Genomic DNA, 18,765 nt, shown 5'->3' with positions numbered 1-18,765 from the left:
TAGCTAAGATAAATGGAGAAAACTTCCTATCAGCCATGGAATGAAATCCCTTTAATCTGTGTAGAAAGACTTTTTCATTTGGCACAAGAGGGATTCAGGTCAGTTTTTTTTTTACAGTCTACAGATAAAATATAATCAAACATAACTAGTGAGTTTCTGCAAACCAGCTATTCCCATCCCCTCCAGTGGATTTAACCCTTCTTCAGCAAATAGGATACTGTGGCAGTTGCAGGCTTTTCAGAGATCTTGGGACTGTGTGGTGGTGGTGGTGTTTTATGCTCCAGGTGACTGAGAACTCTTAAATTCATGAGACTATGGTGAACTTGATGTCTCTGAGCTTTGTCAATAGTTTGGAAGGTTGTACGAGTCCCTGGGTCCTGCCTCCCTCCAGGTACAGAGGAGCTCAAGTCCTACTGATGTCAGTGGCGGTTTCTCGCTGAAATACTTTTGAAGATGTGGACTGAAGTCTCCTAATGTCTGTAGGTATGAAGAATTCTTAGTATGAACTCTGTCCAGTCCTGGTCAGAAACGGGAAGTGATGTTCTGGAGCATTATATTCTACATCGCGCCTACTTGTTGGTTGTGTATCCCCGCACTTGCGCATGCTTGAGTGCTAGAAGAACTTAGGTTGGAAGGGATCTCTGGAGGTTGTCTCATCCAACCTTTAACCTCATCTTTGTAGAGGAAGGAAAATCACTTGTTTAAACTTTCAGCGATAACCACTTGCAGTTGTTTAACTATATATGCCTCTGGGCACCCGTATTTAAATGTTTAATGTGCACACTTGCTGTATCAGTTCCTTAATGGCAAATTAAGGACTAAATTAATGGATTCCAAACCAAACACAAAACAGACCAGACACACATACAACCAAGTATCTATAATGCCTGTATAATCCAGACCACATTTATGAATAAATGGATATGTTCTCTTTGGTGATTTTGATAATATGTTGTACTGAGTAGCAAATTCTAATTACGGTTCTTTGATACTCTCTGTTAGCTGGGGCGGGGGGGAAAGCAACTTCCCCCTTGTATTTTTGCATGTTTTGTTTTCTGGTTTGTAATTCATAATCCAAAAGAAGTATCTGTTTTCTTTGTGGAATCATCTATGTTTTGCGAATTTGTGGTTAGGAAAATTGAAATGTATTCAAGGAATAGTCCTATATTTGACCGGGCAGTTCAAAATAAACATGAAGGGGCTTCACTTTTGGATTTCTTGAGTTATTTTTTTTAAATTCCATGCAAATAGCTGAGAAGCTGTGAACCTAGTGAAAGTTTATACAGTAATGACTGACCAGCAGACTGGAGACCAGGAAATTGTTCTCTGTCTTGTGTATCAGAAGGCTTATAATTACATTAAAAAGTTAAAATTATGCAAAAAAATTTTCAAATATTTAAATAAATGCACCACATTTTCATACAATGTACCTTTTGGAATATCTTTGGAATACCTTTTGGAGTATATTTGGAACTTACTGCTGCTGATCTGTGGTGAAGTCGAGGATGTATTGAGTCCAAATCAGCTTTAGTATTGGCGAGCATAGCAAGAATACGCAGCATGATTATAACAGAAATTAATAGTGCTTTTTGAAGGGCTGTCGTGTTTGGGCTGCAAAGCTCACAGGCAGGATTAACTCTTGCGTTGTCCATGACAGCATTCTTGCATCTTCTGGTGAGGAATCAGGTCTGTGTGACTGTCTGAGCTTGGGCCTACCCTAGGGTGGCACTTTTTGTCTCTGTTGGGTTTTTTTTGAAATCAGAAGTTAAAATCCGGAGTAAAGCAGTAGGTGGCACTGCAGACTCTCTGTTCTTTCGGTAACTTTCCACAGTAATTCCTCCTTGCCAGCTTGCCCTGAACAAGTGTACGTGTTTCCAAAAATAACAAGGTTGTTTCCAAGTTTTCTTGAAATATATGCACGGTTGGTTAGTCATTCATAATCACTTCTTTGCAAACACTGCGGATATTTCACATAAGAGCAGCACGTCAGAAATGGGAGTTTTGCAGGAATTCCCAATATCATGGAAAGGAGTCCCTGAAACGGTTCTTTCTGGCAGCGGGGGCGGTGGGTTTACCTACGTCAGTGACCCAGCTGCAGCAGTTTCCCTGCTCTCCTCTCGAAGCCTGTTGTGGGCTTACAGACTGTGGGCACTGTTTGTCCAGGTGATGAGGATGGGTAGAGCCTTGCTGGAAGACTGGTCTTGTTGTCTGGAGGGTCCTTGCGTCAGCTGCAGTTGTCTTGCTCCCTTCTACACAGCCAACCCCACGTATATGAGGAGAGTGTAGATGGAAGGAACGGCAGTTGTGAGTCGGTATCCACTGACTCGCTGGCTTTTGCTAATAGTGTACGTGAAACCAAAATTGGGCCCTTGAGCTCACACACCGTTACTGCCATCTTAACCTGCATTTCTAATTTATTTTACTAGAAGCACAAGATTTGGTTATGCCACAGGTACCTAAGCCAGGACCAGTGTGATGGGGCTGTATGTTGTTGAATGAGTGGAAAATTCTCCACGGGTACTTCAAGGTGCATGATGTGGAAGACAGGAAGCAGAATATAATTCTTTAAACTACATATGAGAGCTTAGTGCCTGCCTGGCTCTGTGGGACCAGCCTGAAGTGCCTCAGCTAGAAGCAATAAAAAGCTCACAAATCAACGAGGAGGTTTTAACGGTGTTTTGGAGTAATTATCCTCTTTCCCAGAGGCTTGTGAGGATAGCTGGTTCTGTCTAAGGAAGCTATACAACCTCAAGTGCTGGGTGATCTGAGTACCTCCTGGTTGTCCACGCTGCCTTTACTGATGCAAGCAAGAGCTCAGTATTCGCACGGTCTCTCCTCTTGTGGGGCTGAAGCCGGCAGAGGCTAAGTGACTGGACCCAAGCGATACGAAAGCTTGTGGCAGAGAACAAACTTGAACCGAGCTTGCCGCACGTTCTTGCTCTGACTACAGCAATGCCTTTGCTCAGGTCCTGCAGACTGGAATACTTCCCTCGCCTGAAAACTGATGTCCAAACACGTTGCAGTTTGGATTTGCTGCTACTGAGAACTGTCTGCAGGAGTCTTCCACGTGACAAGTTTATACTACATCTTCCTGTGGCTTTGAACTTTGTCCTCCTTTCCTTCACCACCAGCCTGTCCCATCTGCCCGTCGCATCTTGACTTTTGCACCCCGATTCATGAAATGCATAGTACATCTGTTATTCAGGGAGGTATATAAGCACCTGCTTTTGGCAGGTGATTAAAAGCAGCTGGTAATAAAGGAATCAGTGGGACATGTGCATATGCTTAAAGCTTCAGCACCTGAAGATACTGGCCAGGTATGCTTTCCATATGCTTGAGAGCGCTGTTTCCATTCGCAGGGTGCTGGCATAATAGGGCTCTGAGCTACTCGATACCTGAAGTGAAGCCACGGTATAAATAACAATGTTGATTATTTTAGCTGACTATACTGCTGCAAACGTGATTGCCGTTTTTAATTTGATTTCCCTGCCAACCTTTGTTCTTGAAGACAGGGACTGTTTTTCTTTGCTATCCAAGAACCCATGGTGTGAAGGAAGAACAATAAATAAAGCAGCACAGGAAAGCTACAGTGTGAGACAGAGCAATGTTCGCGATTTTTTTTTTTTGTCCCCACTGGAAAAGCTAAGGGTTTGATTATGTTTCTCTTTGTTTAGAGTCTGTATTGAGAGATCAGCCTAAGAAAGCCTGAATCAATTAGAAAACAAAGCACTGTTGTCAAAAGGTTGTATAATGAATTTCAGTTTGAAATAGAGCCTTTCAGCCTGGTCTAAAAGGGGCACATCCCCTGCCTCTCTCAGGTGCTTATCTCAGGTCCCTACGCTCGCTGTAGCATCAGTGAGGAGCTGGGGGCTCCAGCTCTGGATCATCTTCAGAGGAACCTCCTCTTCTCTCTCCATGGACTGCCAGGGAGCCTAGGGAGATCAGCTTCAATAAGGTGCTAAACGGCGGTGTTTGAAATACTTCTACCTCCTTCCTGCCTGCTAAGAAAAGAGACTAGTTTGTTTAGCTTTTTGGAATGAATTGGGGTTTTAAGCTCTTATTTTTCCATTTTCCAAACTTGCCGTGCAGTCCAGAGGCTGCTTAGCTCGTGTGCTGTTGTCCTGTTTCCTTCCAGCACATCAAGTCATGCTGATGGTCCTAATAAAATAGGTGGCAACTAGGATTGTCTGGTCACGAACAAATACTGGCTCTCCGGAAGAACATATCCTACTACTATGTGAATGTTTCCTAGTAGAGAGTTGAGATTTAGGCGCAAAATCAGCCACATACTTACGAAGCAAAAGCCATTTACTCCCTGGGTGTGCTTTGGAAGGGAGCTTAAATTCCTGCAACTGGATTTTGCACATGTGGGTGAAAGTATCTCTCTAAAGGCCACAGTATCATGCAGCGTATATACCATCCCCTCTAGCACGCTTTCCCTTTTAGCCTATAATGTAAATACAGCTGCTGTCACAGGTCAATACTGCCTGTCAGATCTTTGTTACTGTAAAACTACAGTTGTCCAACACGAGGGTAATGGTCTCTTTCTTTTTCACGTACTTGTGTGCATGGTCTTTCTCTCCCCCTCTCAAAAAGAAAAAAGGAAAAAAAAAAAAAGAATTTGGGTGGTCTTAAGCCTATATTCATATAATTCTAAAGACCAAGAGTCAGAATAGCTAGGAGGCCCTGGGAATCTTTCTAATCTACAGCTGTGCTGTCACAAAGGCGTTGCCTTCCTTGAACTTACAACTTAAGGGACTTTAAATAGAGACTTCAGGAACTTCTTGAAATTGTTATTTATTTCTTGACTTTTGTCATGAAAATGCTTGTTTAGCAAAGACAACGGATACTCTAAAACCGCTGCGCAGAGATGTGGTGGGGTGATGGTTGCTATGCTTAAAGGTAGCAGATGACACAGCCCGGGAGCATCTTTGATTCATTGAACTGAATTTTGGGAAAGCGTGGAAAAGAAGGTGCAGTGTGAGAATGTTGGATCAGTGAAGTTGTGGCAGGGCAGGCTCTGGACATATGTGGTAATTAGTTTACTTTCTCAATTATCAGCTTGGCTGAGGTTACAGTCTGGGGTCAGTTAAGCCAAGAAAAAAAAAATCAATTCTTTCTAATGCTTCCCTTTTTAAAAATACACCCTCACTCCACCAAAGCTTTTCAACTTCTCTAAAGGTCAAGCTGAAACTGAAGAGTTTTGCATTTTTTAGAAAGTTTATGTAAAAAGCAATCTATATTCCATGTATAAAAACTACCTAGTCAAGAGTTTGTTCAGTGTGTGTATCAAAAAACCCCCGCATTGTAGGGGATTAACCCTAGAAAAAACACTGAAAGCCTGGGAAATTGGAGATAATAACGTCCTGAAAAAAACCCTCTGACATGGTAATATGAGGAATTGCAGAATCTAAATAATCTTAACTCTACATAGGAGGTGACCCTTTATTATGAGTTTTAGAGCTGTTGAGCACCGTTAGTTCTAAGCAAAGTCAGTGGGAGCTGTGGGTATGCAGTACTCCTGAAATTCAGGCTCAAAAAGTCTTGTTTGTTCCCGTGTGGTCACTGTTTCTTCCACAGCAGAGATTTTAGTACAGTAGCTAAGCAGGGAAATCCTGGGGTTATCTGGTAACCTCTTTGGATTCATCTCTGTTTAGGGGTTAGGAGAGTTAAAGCTTGCCAGGCTGTGGGGAAGGTATTTCATCATGCCCCGGGGTAATTCCCACCAGGGTTTGGTAGCTTCTGACTCCGAGGGGACATCGATTTCTGGGAACAGGTAAGGTGCCTGGATTTTGAAGCAGGGGTATAAGTATCAGAACTCACATTCATAATCAGATTTTCATAGTGCTTAGCACTCAGTAGTTTGTAGAGGAATGGCTGTGAGATGATGTTCAAAAGTCTCCTTCATCCTGTGCGCTGGGCTTTTCTGAGAATCTGACTCTGTGCATACGCAGGGGCAGAGCTCAGCACGGCAGCGAGCGGTTTCACAATCCTGTCTTTATTTGCCGTGCAATGAGCAAGGAATTTTCTTTTCATTACTACATCATTCATGACCCGATGTGGCGGCTCCAAAAATCACATAACCTTATCCTGCACTCACGTTAGCATGAATAGTTTAAATCAACATTTCTGTTGGGGGGGAAATTGTTGTTTGGGAAATGGGGAGCATCCAGGAGGCGTGTCTGTCGGTATGTTTTTCCTGCTGAGTCTCTCCGTGGACTCAAATACCTGTCTAAATACAGCTTCCTAACACTAGCTATGCTGTTTCGTTGGGGTGGGCAACAAGTTCAGATCACTACATCACGAGATACAGTACCAACCTTATGTCGTGCATATGGATTTCTTCAGCAGGAGAGCTCTTGGCTCCATACGCAGTGGTACCACTTTCACGAAAGGTGAGATTTAATTCAAGCTAGGATAAAGGCTTGATTTTTAGTGGGAACGAGGTTCCTAAATATACAAGAAGCTGGGCCTTAGTCTGTCTCCAACGTGGAGCTCTTTACTGCCTTGCTAGCTGCTCTGTAGGGCACCTCAATGTTACAAGGAGTAAGGCTGTGAGAGAAGTAATGTTCATGGTGCAGTAGTTTGGAAGAGTGATTCTTTTAATTTATTTTTTTTGTAAAGGAGAAACAGTATTTACAAGCGTGGTCTTGTGGAGACATCAGTGTACAAAAGGCATTCTATTTTGGGATCTTGAGATGATAAAGATGCTTAAGATGTCTAGTGAAGTGTTGTCAATGTGTGACACTGGCAACTGCTGTTTGTGAGATGAGGATAATAAAGATAACTGTCTTTTGGGTAAATCTGGCTTGGAATTTGACTGATAAAGCTATATCACTATACTCACATCAGGCAGTAATATTGATAGTGGTGAAATTTGTTTCACAAATATCAACCTTTGTCTGCTAGCAACATGGTAAGGAAAATGGATCATTTTGATCATTCTAAATGCAATTTGTTCAGTTCTTTTCAAGCATATAATCCCGATACAAAGCAAGGATTTTTGTTAGGGCATTTTTCAATTCAAATGGAACAAAAGCGCAGACCACTTGGAGGTTGAATTATCACTTGCAGCTGCACTGATAAAAGAGCAAACACTAAATGCCTCTACAGTTCTGAATGCTTTAGAAGCAATGAAGTTTCTCTAAAGCAGCTGCTTTCTTCGCTGTTATCTGGTTTCTCATTCAAAGCAGTATCTCCCTCCTTCCTAGGGCATTCCTACATCTGTCTTATGCACGTAACACAGGCAAGTATCAACAATGGGGAGAAGATCAGTTTAGTAGTCTGGTATCTGTTTCCAGAGAGATGTCATGCTATTATCGTTAGGCTGTAGCTTCTGGCTCAAGTGTATTCAAAACATAATCAAATTATCAGTTGTGATTTGTTACATTGTCTAGGGTTATGGACGTTTGGTATCTTCATTCTGAATAGTAAATACAGAATATATCTGTACATAGTAAGTGTATTTATCTTCTGGATGAAGAGACAATTCGCATGGGGAAAATGGGGGAACTTCCCTGCTTTCACTGATACGTGGCACATGTGCCGTAGCTCCAACCTCTGCTGTGTTTCTGGGATCTACCTGGAGTCTTGTTATGAAATTCATCAAGTTTTACTTAGTATTGACCAGTATTAGTAGTAGTATTATTTTTTGCTGTGGCCACCAACGCAGATAGAGATAAGGAACTAAAAAAGCATTTGTGAACTCAACCTCCTGGACTCTTTGTAGTGAAGATCTTGATGTTCTGAGAGAGGACTCCTCAGCAATCTTGGATGCAGTGTTTTCCTAAAAGAAGCAGCAGGGTCTCTGCTTCTGTTCCACTCCCATTCGTTTTCACCTCGCTGCTGACAGTCGCTATCTACAGCCTGGAGGTAAGCCAACACCAGTGCCACTTTGTGAGTCAAGTGTCAGGACATGGCACGGAGTGATAGTGCCTGAAATCTTCCTGGGCCCTTAGAGATAACAAAGCCAGGTGCTCTTGAGAGCCGAAGTTCAATTCCCATCACCTTCCGTCAGGCCTGGAATCTGAAAAGGGCAAGCGGTGAGGCAGCGTGTGTTGACAAGTCAGAGGAGGGGTTTGCTCCGAACATTGACTTTCTGAGGAGCGGGAGAAGGTTGGCTGTATACACGCACTTGCTAGATACTATTCTTACATATGTAACTGGTTTGAAGGGTCCACTTCTGCGGTATCTGGGCGCTGTAACCGATAGTCATAACAGATAGTGAGGACCTGGAGCCAGGGTAGAGTTGAGTAGAGGTAGGCTGGCTGGCGTGCGTTGTAGGGGACGAGCACAAGCACACCACCACGGAGGGGTTAATAAGCATTTAGACCTCTCACTAGCACCGGTCCACACGCACTCTCATACGGCCAATGCCCTTGTCAAAGCAAGGCTGTGTCCATCATGTCTTCGCAGATGTTATGCTTTATCAGCTATTGACAAAAAGTTTATGGTGAAATTGCCAATATTATTTTTACAGATAGGCAAAACAAATAGTCATTCCTCTGGTTTATTTGCTGAAAAATTAGACTCAGTTCAACTGAAACTGTTTGCAGTCAACCTTGTCAAACTTGGCAAACAATTTCGGCCAAACTTTCCCACCCTGGAAAAAATGAGTGAAGTGAAAGCTGTCACTTCAGTGTTTTCTACGTGAAATGTTTGGGCTTTGTTTTGAAATGGGGTTCCAAGATCAGGTTCAATTAAATGTAAAATAAATAAATAAATTAAAAACCCTCTAAAAGTAAAGAAGCACCCTCAAATTGAAAAAAACAAGTTGCTAGTTGTGAACATAATGAAACATTTATTTTAGTCTGAAATGCTTTTTCTCCCAAGTTTTTCTTTTGACAAGAAAACCGAGATGTTTTGATTTTTAGAATGACCATAAACAATTAGAATGAATAATGTGGAGAAATATCCCCTGGATCATTCCCTGGGCCAGGCTCTGGTCGGTCACGCACATGTGCTGATGCTAACGGGTCAGGTTTTGTGGGGGCTTGCTTTGTGCTGAGGAAGCAATGTTATCTAGTCCCAACTATCTCAGTGTCACCAGCTTAGTGTTGTAAATCACGCTCAAGACTCCAACCAGTTGTAATGGTGGTGCTGGGACAGTGATGTGGTGGTGCGTTTTCTTGATGTCCCATTTGTTTATATTTTGCATGAGGGAGTGAGGGTGTCCACAGCATTTTTATCAGATAATGCCATGAAGCGGAATAAATGAGGGGAAATGGAAGAAAGAAACATTTACAGCCCATCACCACAGCAGAAATTTGCCTCAGTGAAAACGAGACCCAAGAGACACATATAAAAATAACTTAGGATATGTTTAGTTAAAATAAGACTAAATCTCAGCATTTTGGCTAAGCTAAGTGGAAGAATCAGATACTAACTGTACATCTGCAGCCAGAAATATTTTGGACATGGACCTGTTAAATGATCAAATGCGTGTTATGTGTGGAACCTTGTTTAAATCTGAATGTTAATACCACTCAGAAGATTTACAGAAACTGTTTGATTCTTAATACCTCTTCTAAAGATATATCTCTACAATCCAAGTGTGTTTATTGCTCAATAATAAACAGTGTCGACAGGAAACTCATACAGAGTAAACATGATCCTTATGTTTTACTTCTGCGTTTTCTTAAGAGGTCAATGCCCTGCTATAGCTTTCTTCTCCAAATTCTTAGCGGTTCAGTTTAGATGTTTCTCCAATGATACGTCTTATCAAAGAGTAGGGAGAGCTTCATTTCGTAATACACTTTTTAGGCCTGTGAAATATTTAACTGGTAAATAAGTCTGTAGAAACACCTTATATAAACAGGCATCTTTTTAATTATTATTATTTTTGTTATTTTTTTATTCCTAAAATGGCTAGCAGTAGTTTAATTCTTGTATAAACTGTTTTCTTGTAATATGTTAAGCATTATGTTAACTAAAGCTAGATAAGAGAGAAGTAAATGTTGTCAGTGTATCTTATTCACGTTTCCCATTCCAAACATTTGTGATGAAAGACAGCTTTCTTACTAGATTAGAAACAACACTTTTTGCTTTTTCATTAAAAATAGAAATGTTAATCTTGTGGAATTTTGATATTTTAGTTCTACCTCCTTTCCTTTATTGATACTGGATGCAATTGAACAAGGGCATTAAAAAGTTTCAGAAAATGAAAGTCTAGAAAACTTAAACAAAAATATTAAGAAAAAGCTGATAAAGAAAAGTAAAACACAAAAGATATAGTTAGCAACAGGGATGCTAGATATAATTTGAAACAGTAAGAAGGGACAAAAAAGTAACAGCTTTCCAGGTCTTTAAAAAGATGATTTTAAAAAATTGTAAGCATTTTATATTAACATTTAATTTTTCTAAGAAATGTTGCTTTGTAAATCTTTGAAACATGAATTAATTCCATTGTGGAATAAAAATTGCTTCAGAATCACCAGTATCTATCAAGAAATTTTGTATACTGCAGATTTCAAACACCTTTTAGTCAGGACTTGAAAGATCAGTGTTTAACTAGGGAGAGCATCTTACCCTTTTATGTCTTTTTATTTGTTAACCCAAATTTGGGGTTGGGGTTTTTTTGTTTGTTTTGGGTTTTTTGTTTTGTTTTCATTTTTAATTGCAGCATTATAAATTTTGTAGGTTCTTTGAATTCTTGGAACCAAACAAGACTCATTTTCACCCCATTTTCTGCTGGAATTCTCTGAACTCTGGTGAACAACGTAACTTGTAGGAACCACTTTGTAAGTTCCACAACTTGGGAACCTTCTGTCTTATGTTTCGGAGATAGATGAGTGTGTATCGAAATAATCATGTTTACAAACTTCCATCTTTTCAGCTTTGCACAAACTTAAACTCTGTAGACTTAGTTGGACACCAGTAGAGCCATTTGCAAGACTGTTTAAAGAAGAAAAAGCCAAATTAAATAGAATCTCAGAACTTTGGCATATAAAAATCACTATGTAAATTTACATCAGGAAAGAGGGTCTTACTCTGTTTACTGTTCGGTGTTTAAATTATAGCACGCTTGTCTCTTAGCCTTGACGGCTATGTCTGTGTTAAAGCGTGCAGGAGAGCACCTGTAGACAAATTGATGCCGAAGAACAGATGTCAGCAGTGTACGCGGCTTGAGGGTTTCACTGCGGACATAGTATGGACCTGTAGACTTCACATCCTTTAATAGTTGGAGCACATCTTCTGGGTTTGTTCCATGAGAAAGAATTCAGCTCTTGTGCCCCGAGTCTGCTTTGTGATGGGAACCAAAGCACAGCAAATGAAGATGACCGAAAGATTTGTTTCAGGAAGATACTTGCTGATTAGCATTAAAATGCTAGCATAGGCACACACAAATTAGTTGGAAACGGCAAAGAAACTTCTTTTCAGTCATCTCTATAATTAACTAGGTTCCTTTCAAATGCAGACTAGTGGTTTTAGGGTAAAATTGAAACTACATAGGTTGAAAATTGGTTTTTCTTTGCTGAGTTTTCTTGAATTTGGAAGCTGACAGTCTGTCTTTCCACTGCCAGAGCTGTTGCCTGATTGCTGTGGAGCAAGTTGTGGGTGCTGAGAAAAATGAAAGAAACAACCAGACGTGAGATCTGAACCTTCCTGTGCTGAATTTGTTCCTTTGCTGAAACCTACCTGTAACATCTGAGCTGCTGTATGGCTGAGGTTCTCTATTGCAGTAAAAAGGTGTCAAAGTTTTATTATCATGCACTCTCCACTGGGCCTTTAATTTTTCCTCTCAGTCCTTTGAATGATGTGAGGGGGTGATTCTGAGCAATTTCTCTGGTTCCCGCTTAACTTTGAAGCAGCAAAACTGTCTTCTTACGAGCATTTTCTTCTGCCTATAGTTGAAGTGACACATGCCAGGGCGTTTGGGTGCTGCTGAAGGTAAAGCCTGCAGGCAGCTATCTCCTTGGGGGTGCTGTGACCCGGGTTTGAGAAAAGACAAAAAAACTTTGTGTGGGTATTTAAAATCTCATGCTTTGTAAGTGCCAGTTGTGATTTTTTTTTTTTTAATAAGTTAGAACAGCTGTATGAACTCCTAACTCAGTGATGTGAGTGCATACAAGTGCTCTTCTCCAAAGTGACTGGGAGCTCGTGCTGCCTGGAGTGTTTTCTCACCGTATGAGTTTTTAAAGAATCAACTGGATTGCACTTAGAGGAGCGTGATAGATATTTTTCCAGACGTGAGCCAGCAAGTGGTGAATTCTTACACAGATTCATTCATTAAACTGCTATAGCGTAGCAGTTAAGACCTTTTGTTTGTATGGGTTTTAGTAGCACTCTCTCCTTCCTATTTTTGAAGAAGGGTCGCGTATGAATTTTTGTCCATCGCCTTATTTGCTCACTTGCCAATAAATGGAGCACTAAGTCATCACAGCTCTTAAACGTTAAAAGTCAGAGTAAATTTTGTACTAATCTGGTATGGGATAGCTGTAACCTGGGGTCTTGCAAGCGTGTCCCCAAGTGAAGGGACATCAATGGTAGGCAGACCAGCCAGATGGAGGGTGTATAGTTCTCGAGTCCTGGGATCAGCTGCGTATTTATGTTTTAATCAGCGACTGCTGTGTGGGCTTGGGGAGGGGGGGAAGCTACGGTTCCTTTAGTCTCTCTGAGTTAATGAAATAAGGATGTATGTTTGGAAAGACTTGTTTATTTGTATACTCACATGTACCTATTAAACGCATTCGTGGAACTGAGATGGTCAGGCAAGACATAGGCAAAACCTTCTCAGCCATAGCAACACAGTTTCAGCACTGCTTTCCCTGTAACTGTCTCTAAAACTGAGTTTAGAGGGCAGTGGTCAGAGAGGAAAGCTAGTCCTGCTGCTAGTTTAAACAATTTAAACTAGGAGAAGCAAGAAGGAAGAGAAAAAAAATTTGCCTGAAGTCATACAGCCAGGCTGTGGCCTGGTGTACACCTGCGACTGCTGTGTTCACCTTACCCTGTTTGACCTTTCTTGAATGCCAAGGCTAAGCCCAGCTCTAAGTTTTTAGCTCTTTTCATTGAGAAGATGGGTTTGAAGGCAACAGCTGATTGTCAGCACCTGGCTTTTTCTAAAGAATAACCAATTATCCCTGTGTGTTCAAAGAAGCAGGTAGCTCACTCCATAAAACCTTGTACTGGGTGATTTCCTGAATCACTGAATCCCAGTGGAAAAAACTCCTCGGAAGACTAGTTCTGCCTCCTTTGTTGTTGTCTCTCTATGGAGCAATTGCAGTGTCTTCCCTCCTGCCTCTTCCCCCCCCCCCCCCATCGGTATTTTTACTTTACAGTTCTGGAATCTTTCAAATTCCTTTCCTTCCCTATAAGAAACTCTATGGATCATGCCTGTGCCTGATTTTACCTTTCTAGAGATTATTAGAGTAGCATTTCCAGCAGCTTGGTTCCTCTTGCTCCTTCTACTAACAGAACAGCGCTTTGCAGGGCCATCATAGAGTGCTTTTTCATCCTGGCATCCATTGGGCACTACCCACGCATCTCCTAGCTTTCTGCTGTTAGTCAAAGACTGTTCAGCAGAGGTGGTCTTTCCTTTGAAGAAACAAATAATTCCTTATTCTGGGTTATGGGTGTGAAATAAGGATATTAAGTGTTGGGCACGGCGTTTGCCTACCCCAACAGATTGCTTCCAGCAGGGCGTTGTGGCGTAGAGCATCAGCACAACATACGCTGTGGCATCATGTGGAAGGAGAGCTTGCGAGTCTGGTCTTTAAGGGATTTGCAAAAGAAAAATAAAGGTGTGTTTAAATTTACTGTGCAGTCAATGTCACCTTTACCTTGTTTGTTTTAGGTTTCTGTGCATAATTGTGAAGTCTTTTAATTGCTTAATTATTTGATGGTCACCTTTAACATACTACTTTTTTTTTTTTTTGCAGTTGATTGATAGGCTAAATATCATTACTTTTCACTGGTACGTATATGTTTTTCCCCCACATGAAATGCTAAAATCTTTTCTACAAAAGGGGGCCTGGGAACACTTAAAGGCATTTATTATTCAGATCTATTTTTAACCAACTAATAACCTTTTAAAAAAGAAACTGAAAAAAGCTCCTCTTAACTTTTTCAAACTTTATTTTTTATGTCGTGTATTAAATTTATTCTGGGAAAAGTTGTGACAGCTTCTGGACAGCCACCCGTGCAATTAGCTAATTCCTTGAGCTGTCTAAGGCGGGAGCAGTTTCCAACATAGTCATCTTCTCAGATAATGTGGTTTCTACTTGAGAGTTAACTGGTTCAAATTTACTATGTTTTGCAAGGGATTTGAGATCTGGCACGTTTCTTCTCTTCTGGTCAGTGAGTTTATCAATATGAATGTCTTCTGACAGAGTTAAATAAATTGAAGGTGTCCTCACTGAGCATCTGTGGATTATTTTCAAAAGTGGTGAAGCTGAAAACCCCCTCATCCTTCTGTGTGAAACAGAGCCTTGTGCTGGAGCTCTGAGTGCTGAGGTCAGTCCTGGCCTTATTAAAGTCAGTGGCAATGTTCCCATTGACTTCAGCGAAGCCAGAATTTCACCCTTTATTTTTATAATTCCTTAAGGGGATCTTTGGGGAGGGGAGGCAGGAAAGCATGGCTCTAATGCTAGCGAAAGGAGCCTGGATTCATGCGTAGGGCTCAGCAGATGATGGAAGTCTGGCCCATTCAAAATGCTGTCTTGAGGGTAGGGCATGGAGTCAAGTTACTTGCTGATGGGGCTCCCTGCAGAAGGTTTTTGGAAGGGAACGGCTTAAGGAAGACAGGACAATCAAGAAGGAGGTGGCGGTGGCATATTCAGAACATAAGGTTTTTGATGTGGATTATAGGAAGAAAATAAGGGGTCATCAACAACAAAATTATAGAAAACCCACAATGGTCTAAAAAGGAACAGAAACTTGGAGTGGATGTAACACGGGATATAGCTCTGTTCATAAAAAAAGTGATTTTAAAAGTGCAAGGAAAATGTAAAAATAACTAAGTACAGATGAAACTGCAGCACAGAGCTGTGGAAGAGAGCCTGCGACTTGGTGCTGCTTGGAGGTGTTCACATCATGCAGGAGAGCCGATCTGCTTGATATTTAGAAATACCGGGGCTGAAATTCTCAAAAATACAGAATTATATGCAAATCCTTGATCCATTGTGTGACCTCCTTATCCTTGCCAGGTAGTGCAATGTGTCGATCTCAGTATGAAGCCTTTTTATTCTCTGAAATTCAAGACTGGACTATGCAAACATATAAATGGGATTAATGAATGCAGCTCATTACCGGTTCTTGATTGAGACCACACATGATGATAATCAATCACTTTGGAGTGCTAATGGCTTTGGGTGACTGACCCCTAACCTAGTCTTTGATGGCCATCTTGTCAGGGACACTGAGCAGAGAGCTCTGGACAGCGTCCACTGCTCTGTAAAGCAGTCCAAGAAACCCTGGCCAGATGCATGCGTTGACTAAAGAAATGATGTATGCTCCGCAGGACAAATTGCCTCTACGCTGAGCTTTTTCTTCCTGCGGCGATAGAAGACCAACATGGGTTGCGCCAAGGAGATTTTGATGAGGAGGTCCTGTGAAGAAAGAGTTAGGAATTGTGTAAAGGAAGGGGTGTTAGGGTAAAAGTTCAGCTGAATTTCTCTCAGCAACAGGGTCTGGCAGAGGTGTTGGTGAATTACTTCAGATGGCGGTTCCCTGGCGTTGCACTGAGAAGGATGGCAGATGGATCTACTGGGTGCCATAGCCCTGTCTCCCCAGGGTGCCAGTCTGTGTGCGCTGGGGCAGCTCAGTGGTGGGAGAGCTGAGAGGTGCCACAGATTTGTCAAGCTTTGCTCAAGAGTCAGCCTTTCTGCAGGCGTGCTTGGGTCACGTCATCTTCGTCTTTGGTAGAATTCTAGGAACATGGTGTACGTTTCCATGTTGTCCTGACACTCTGTCTCCTACTTCCCAAAGATAATTAATTTTTAATTACATCAAGACTGCCAATAAAGAAACTTCCTGGAAATATCTGTTCCCTTTAGATTTGATAAATCCTAATGACTGGTTTCAATTTGCTGTAATAGAAAATTAGCAGATGGAATATTTTTCATTGTCCTAGAGAGTAATCTAAGAAAGATAATTTAGATGGCACCTCATCTGAAGCAGAATAGCGCTGAACTCAAAGAGATAGGAGAAACAACTGTGAGGAAAGGTTTGCAATGGAAGCTTGTGGTGGACCTTCTCATCCAAGGAGGAGGGTGTACAGCAGCTACTACAGAGGACTTGGGTCTTGCTTTGCAGCTGAGGTTCCCTGTTTCCTGCTGCACATTAACCCTCACTTCTGTGCTGGTCAATTCTGCAGTAGCTGAGGGTTAGCCAGATTTCCCCTCCTCCCTCCACCCTAGCCCCAAAATATAGAGCCTTTTGTTTGGACTAAAAATTACAAATTCAAGTGGTGCATTTCTGAATAGCGAGATAAATTAAAACCAGCTGGTCCTGGAATGGCTGAAAGGAGTCAGGTCCCCAGAGCATTGGTATTCATGGCTGAAGGTTGGTTTTTGGAGAGTCCTCTGAATGCAGGTCTGTTGCATGGCAGAAGGTAGGGTGTTCGGAGTAACAGCCAGTGTTTTGTAGCAGTTGCCTGTTCCCTGCTGAGGCATTGCTATCGTTTAGTTGTATCGCTTACCTCTGATTATCTGTCCATTCACCTCTATTTGTTGCTTTGCCATAAATAATAAGAATCACAAGGAATCAGAGAGCAGATTGGATTGGAGTCCCATAGCTGGCATGTCTCAACGTAGGGAGACATGAACCTTACCCTGGGAGTTTGGAGTCAGATGGTGTGATTGCAGCAAAGCCCGTTTCCTACAAAACTCCAGGCTAGATGTGAATTCACCTTTTGAAGTATGCTAACCCCCAGAATTAAATACAACTCCTCTCACCTGACATCACTTTCTAATGATATCTGATTTGTGTCAGCATCAGTCTTTGGGGAGAGATCTACGCTGGGTCAGGAGCATGGTGCCCTGGACTTTGGATCTTTGAAGAATGGAATGTTTACCAACGAGAGACAGGTCGAAGCCCAGCTGCTTCTCTGGACTCCGAGAGCAATACAGGCAATGGGGATGTCTATTTTTGGAGACCTGACAGCAGCGAGCCCTGAGTCTAGTTCCCATAGCAGATAATTCGTCTCTGCACTTAAAGTATCAATGCTACTGGCACAGTGTCACAAAAATATAGAAATTCAGACCGGTATGCCCATAAACCCTGTTTCTTTTCCCTAGTGTTGCTCTTCTAATGAACCTACCACCTTGTCCTCCTTCCTTAGCTCTCTCCCATTTCTGGATGGTCCTCCAGAGCTGTCTATACTATCGATTCACTCTAGATCCCAAATCCAGGTGCCCTGTGATTGCCAGGGGCTGGATATGTTGGTTCACAGCTTAAAAAATGGGCTTATGCTGCTAGGAATGGTTATTCAGGCTATGAACCACCCATCTGGAAGGATTAGGAGCTAGATTTTGATATCCTTGCTCATGTTAAATAGTATGAAATAATTTTGGGGGGTGGAGGTTGTGGCTGTAATGTAGAGAGAGGCAAGAGCGGGATTGATGGAAGAACTGCTCTGTCTTAATATTGGCAATTCTCCCTTTGGTTTCTCCTGTAATATTTTGACATTTTGGATCAGTTTTAGCCCATTAAGAGATGTCCGAAAGGGGACGCTGAGGTTGTATGTTCAAGGCAGTAAGTATTGCGATACTATGATTAGGGCAGAACAGGAACTTGTGTGTCTGCATATAATTATGAAGCAGTATGGAGCGTGCAGTGCAGAAAAAGCTATTCCCAAAACAACTCTATTACTTATATCTCATGGATTTTGTGCCTTTGATATTGCTTTGGCTATCTCTTATTATGGGTTTCCTTCAGCGATAGGGTTGGATGTTCAGTTTTGACAAGCAGCCAGACGTTTTCAGTTCTCTCAAAGGTCATTGAAAGTTGGTCTGGCTATCTAACTGGAAATCTCACGACTCTAGGTCTTCTCAGGAGATGTCTTATCCTTCAGGTTTTTACTTGGCCGGTTGGAAATGTTAGCAGCTGCCTTTGTTTCACTACTTCTGGACCTAGACCAGACATAGAAACAGAGGCATGTGTGCTGCAGAACATGGCAATTGTAGTGTATGATCCATAGAGTGAATTTGAATGAGAAAAAGATTGTGGTTTGCCAATTTTATCTCATAATATTAGGCATTTTGCTGGGAGTTGCAACTGCAAAAGATGAGTAGAAGTGAGAAAACTTCAGCATCTGTTAAGGAAGAAAAAGAGGACAGATTGTTCATGGTCCACTAGTTCAAGAGAAAAGAATTAAAATATGTAAAACACAGAAAAAACCCAAAACCTGGACCCGTTTGAGAGTCTTGTCCTAAAATAAAATCAGTTGGCAAGAGACTTTAAAGCAAATTAAGAGTAGAATCAGCAGCTTATTGTGAGGATGTAAAAAGATCACTATTTCTATTATGCATTGGTGGCTTTATCAATTAGGTATTGCTGACTAATCAGTCAGTAATATATTGATTTGAAGATCAGAAAGTCAAGACACAGGCTGAAATTAGAGCTTTATGTATGGATTTTTTTTTTTTTTTTTTAATTGCGAGCAGGACAAAAGAGGAAAAAGCTTTAAACATCAGTGAAAACTTCAGCAATATCTTGTTTTACACCTGGAATGAGAATTGAAGGTGGGGATTAGAGGAGGCGTCATTGCACTCACCTGTTAAAATAGCATCACAAAGATAAGCATGGAAGATTTGATTAGGTTCTTTT

The 18,765-nt window shown here is 41.5% G+C and overlaps 1 protein-coding gene across 2 annotated transcripts in view; it reads left to right on the top strand.

Moving 5' to 3' along the window:
• BMP2 (bone morphogenetic protein 2) overlaps positions 1–18,765 on the top strand; it is a 333,293-nt gene that overhangs the window by 74,694 nt on the left and 239,834 nt on the right. The gene's annotated exons all lie outside the window — the stretch shown is intronic.

Source organism: Balearica regulorum, chromosome 3 (assembly GCF_011004875.1).
Source record: "Balearica regulorum gibbericeps isolate bBalReg1 chromosome 3, bBalReg1.pri, whole genome shotgun sequence".
Taxonomy (NCBI): Eukaryota; Metazoa; Chordata; class Aves; order Gruiformes; family Gruidae; genus Balearica; species Balearica regulorum.
Note: the sequence above shows the minus strand (reverse complement) of the source record. Positions and strands in the feature narration are given on the sequence as shown.